At 44.7% G+C, this 5,211-nt stretch overlaps 1 long non-coding RNA gene across 1 annotated transcript; it reads right to left on the bottom strand.

Moving 5' to 3' along the window:
• Window positions 1-1,934: 1,934 nt before the first annotated feature.
• Window positions 1,935-4,003, bottom strand: LOC123137584 (uncharacterized). The gene is made up of 2 exons (XR_006468352.1): window positions 3,119-4,003; window positions 1,935-3,031 (listed from the first exon to the last, which is right to left on the bottom strand). It is a non-coding gene; the product is annotated as an uncharacterized lncRNA (long non-coding RNA).
• Between the last annotated feature and the right edge of the window lie 1,208 nt (window positions 4,004-5,211).

Raw genomic sequence — 5,211 nt, 5'->3', positions numbered from 1 at the left:
CTATCTGCTTCTTCTCCTAGTGGCTAGCTATTTTCTGTTGAGGAGTATTATTGCGGGCTGAGTGGGCTAGCTAGATTAAGCATTAGTGGCATGGTAACCAACAGATAGTAGTACAAGGGTGAGAGCAGATCAGGCACAGATCACGTTCTCTCGCCAAAGCGATCTTTATTTGACTCGGAGGAACAAGAAAGAAAGGAAGCCGAGCTTCCCGGGAGCCCTAAACTATATATCATGCACGATGGTAGCAGGTGATCCGGTTGGATTTTCTCTTTGTTTCTCTCGCTTTCATCATATCTGCACTCTGAAGAAAATCTACTGGCTGGATTGTCAGAAGATAAAAAAACCAAAGAAAGAAAAACTAGTTTCTTTAACCAGTTAATATGATTATTAGGTGGCTTAATGACTATAACTATTTGCACACAAGTCTTGAAAGTCAAGAGACGCTAAGGTGTGGCATAAGAATGTTGGAACTGATAGCAAATGAAGTTTTCATAGCAGTGCACGGTAACTGAATCATGGCGCGAAGATGTGGCTGGTGTCTCCTCATTTCTTCTACGGTGCTGCTTCTGAGTCAAGCTTCAGATGCTGGGCTACCCCTAGGTTTTGTTTTCGTCTTGCTGATGTATTTTTTTTTTTTTTTGAAAAAGGGGACTCCCGGGCCTCTGCATCAGAACGATGCGCCAACTTTATAAATAAGCAAATAGGTTCAACAAAGTCTAAAAGTCTGAAACGAAAGTAGAGGCAAGCTCACAAAGAACCACAATGCCAAAAGCACAAAAGCCACAAGGCCACAACCGGCTGGCATAAGAAAGATAGAAAAATTAATTGTCTATCCTATTACATGACCGCCATCCAAATCAATTGAAGATATCTCGTGCTACCATCACCCACCGGATAGATCCAGTAACCAAACGCTCCCTAGCCTCCATCGGAGTGAGTAGCGACCACATACGGATCAACGCAGTGGCTCGGAAGATAACCTGCAAAAAATGAATATTTGTTGTTCTGTTAAAAACCAGATCATTTATGCAGTTCCAAATTGCCCACAATAAAGCACATACTCCTACGCGAATGTGTCTAGTATTTTCGGACTCTATCCCAAAAAGCTACGTTCCAAATAACGTACTGACAGAATTTGGAGGAGTAATGTTAAAGGCAACGTGCACCGTCTGCCACAAAACTTTGGCCAACGGGCAATTAAGAAAAAGGTGTTTGACAGATTCATCTCGATCACAAAAACTACACCTGATAGATCCTGTCCAGTTGCGCTTTACCAAGTTATTCTTTATTAATATGACTTGTTTATGTATAAACCACATAAACACTTTAATTTTCAAAGGAACTTTGACTTTCCAAACATGTTCTGAACTAGGAATGACGCTAGAGTTGATAGCATCTAGATGCATCGATTTAACTGTGAACTCTCCAGACCTAGTGAGCTTTCAGCGAAACTGATCAGACTGTTGAGATAGCTGAACCTCCATCAGTCTACTCACTAAATGAGGATCTTGCTGATGTATATATTAGCTGGTTTATTGTTGCTGGGTTCTGGTGGTGGTTGATGAAATCATGTCATGAGGATCTGACCTGTAGACTTCCAGTACCTGTAGCCTTGTTGCCCATGTGAACTGAAGCGATTTGGGCGGTGATGGGCCGATGGCTGCCGGAGTTGCTCAATTCTCCCTGCGTTTTCTATTTTTCAGTTCTCTGGTAGCTTGTAAAACACAATGGCTATGTTTGTTTGGGCTTCAGCTTCGACACATTCAGCTAACCAGTGGTTAGTAGCAGCATCGCAGATTCTTTTTATTTAAAAATAAATCCTCGGCCTCTGCATCAATCCATGCATGCTGCATCTTTATTAATTACTAGATCATCGAAGGCACGCGTTGCCGTGCCCATCCAATTTTACAATGTATTGATAGAAATTGATGATGTGAAAAATTAAATTTCATGAAGTGTCGCCTCAAAGTAGTGCATGTTGCCATGCCTGTCTCATTTTACAATAGAATGTATAATTTGCATAGAAAAATTTCTAAAGATAAAAAAATGCAGTCATGAAAGAGATCACGAGATTCTTAATTAAATAAAGGTAATATGTGATTGTAATTTTGCAAGAACCCGATATGATCTAGAGTTGCATGAACTTGATGTAGTGAACTTCATCATGCTGATTTCCACCTGGAATCCAGAGTCTTAAACACATTAGAAATTTAGAACCACATCACCATTCGCCAGATGTACGATCGAGTATAAAATTTGTTCCAGTAGCAGTTCGAACTATTAAGAATTTAAGATTTAAAAACATCTCACATTGGTTCCGTTATGGATAAGGTTCTGCAGCACCTTGAGCCGCTCATTGATCACTTCTCTACATTTCTTCTCACGACAACACAAATACTTCAGATTAGTATTCAAACTTCGTCAGCACAACTGCAGACGTCGAGGGCAGGAAAGTGCCCATGAATTGGTTGCATCGAGGAGAATCATCAAAGGTTTACAAATGCATTTGAAGATGTGCATGTTTAAATTTGGATAGTCAATGACGCTGCACAACCAGTTTATTTAAAGGGAGCTTAGTAGTCAAATATCTTAACCAAAAACATGAAGAAACGGTGAACTTGTATGGACCAGTCTGGAAGTAATCACTAAATAACTTGTAAGCTAACCACTGATGTGATACAAGTCATATAGAAATATTTAGTGCCTCCAAATTCAAACTCGTACTGAAATGGAGACGCGTCATATTCATAAGTTGTCTTTCTGAAAACTGATGCATAGTGAATTCGCATACTGTAGTGATGCAATTTTGTAGACAACATTCAGAAAAACTGAATTGAGTCAAATAATTCAGATTTGAACATCTATGAACCAAGAGAAACACAATTAAATTATAGGATTAGTACTGACCTGACCTTCACCAATAATTCAGAGTATGAAAAAACAACAGATCTCATGCACAATTAATTTTAACTCCCATAGCTCAAACACATATTTTATCTTCCTTGTTGAGTGCAGGTCATCTAGGCAAGTACTGACATATGATTTTGCAGATAGAAATTAATAAGATTCAAAACGAACAGTCAGCCCACAAATCATCAACTTCAAAGCAGTGGTTCACCTTTTAATCAAGCAGAACCAGGAAAGAGCAAACCACAAGCTCCAACCAGCTTAAAAACCTGCATTCATTTTGGAACAAAAAGAATAGTCTAAATAAGAAAATGGATATGCACAAGTTTGGGGAAAAGGAGAGATAGGAAGTAAGTTAGACAGTCCATGGGCAAGACAAGTAAGCATCAATCATGGCTGCGGGATAAGACGGCATGAATCGACGATGTAACTGACCTGCGATTATAGGAGAACTCGAGCAGCACATATGATTACCAGTAATGGCATGTAGAAACTGTGATTTAATGAAGGAATTGTCGACAAACGAACTCAAACCAACAGAGGCGTAATACAAGATAAATTCATGTTCATATGTTATATATAAGTGATTCCTAATTGATAGTAGGAGAATCCATATCATAGTGGTGAACGGGCACTACCCAAACAAAAGAAAAGAAAGATCTCCTCAACGGATCTAAGCACAATTTAAGGTTAGACACAATTAATTTAGCGATCCGGGTTGAGAAATCTGCACAGAAGGAATGGAGGAACACGATCCTCATCAGCCAATCTACGGAGTAAGATTTACGGCAGCATCATACCTCGACGGGAGGAAAGGAAAAAGGGCATCCACGGTGTAGATTCTGTCTCCAGAGGCCTCCGATGGTGGTCGTTATCGTGCTGCTCGCACCGCCGGCGCCTGGAGCCGAGTTGAGGCCGAGGCGCGAAGCCACATCGCACTTCCTCTCCCATTAATGGCCGTAGGAAGCCTCGTCGCACCCCCGTGTCGATTCGCCTGGCTCGCCAGCTCCGGACACTGTGTGTGTGAGGTACAGCGGCAGGAGAGGGAGGGATAGGAAGAGGCAGGGCCTGCGGGGACGAACGGAACGTACGCTAGGTTTTTTATTGACTTTGTTGTTGGCCAGTATAAGGCCCATAGGCCCAAGTAAATATAAGAGCTCCGATTTTGTTCCGGGAGCAGCTGCCCAGCCCATCTAGCGCGCTGTGTATATCACCGAAGCCCACGCGGAATTAAAAACACATCCAGTGGCCACGAACATATAGAACTGCAGATCCGACGGTTGGAATAGTAGTGCCCTGAGAGGGCTCGAAAGATGCTCGGTTGTAATGTTTCTAAATTCCACAAATGCCTCACAAGAATATAGATCAATCCATTCGAAGCCACCACTCACACCTACAAACTAAAATCGGTGTCGTCGCCAATCCATCCACATGACGTATCGGGACCAACAGCCGGTGCAGCCTATCTAAAGCGCACATCACATGCACATGTTTTAGAAGCCACCATCATCATCGGACCACTGACCCATCTTTAGAAGAGATGTCCGTATCATTCTTGCCAGTCCGTACATTCGTCGACGCCACCACGGCGCCACCGCCCTGCGCTCATCCGCCCAGACGCAGAGACTCTGGAAGATCTGTCGTGCGTAGCACCTACCAACCAGGCATGACTCAGCGTAGCACCTGTCGGGCAGGCATGACTTGACAGCTCGACCGAAGCTCCGTGCAAGACGAAGCCGCTCCACCTCATGTCCCTGTCTTCCAGCGCTGCTCCACAAACGATACTCCCAAGAGAGAAACGACACCGTAGTACCGCCATCGTCCGATCTGGAAGACCAGATCCTAGGGTTTCCCCTGAAGCAGCACGAGTGGGTCGACAACAGTTACATGATGATACCTTCGTCAAGGTAACGGCGCAAATCGTCGCTATCGCCCGCCAACTGCTCGGTTTTCACCGGCAACTATGTCTCCCAACTCGTAGTTGGGACTAGATGACGAATCTAGAGATCCGACAACTGAGCCGTGGGCCGACCACTTCTGACGGAAGAGATGACCATCACTGACGGCTGCACCTGTCAGAACAGATCTGACTGGAGGTGCCACCAACACGACCACCAGGCCATCCATGCCGCCGCCGATCCAAAGGCAGATGGTGCGCCGCCATCCCTCGAACAGTGGTGGCCACCGCACCCGCAGCCCGCGCCGCCTCCGCCGTCGCCGCCGATCCAAAGGCAGATGGCGCGCCGCCGTCGCCCGAACAGGGCTGGCCACCGCGCCCGCAGCCCGCACCACCTCCGACGCCGC

This window comes from Triticum aestivum, chromosome 6B (genome assembly GCF_018294505.1).
Source record: "Triticum aestivum cultivar Chinese Spring chromosome 6B, IWGSC CS RefSeq v2.1, whole genome shotgun sequence".
In the NCBI taxonomy this organism is placed as follows: domain Eukaryota; kingdom Viridiplantae; phylum Streptophyta; class Magnoliopsida; order Poales; family Poaceae; genus Triticum; species Triticum aestivum.
The sequence above is the reverse complement of the archived record's forward strand: the minus strand, read 5'-3'. Positions and strand labels throughout refer to the sequence as shown.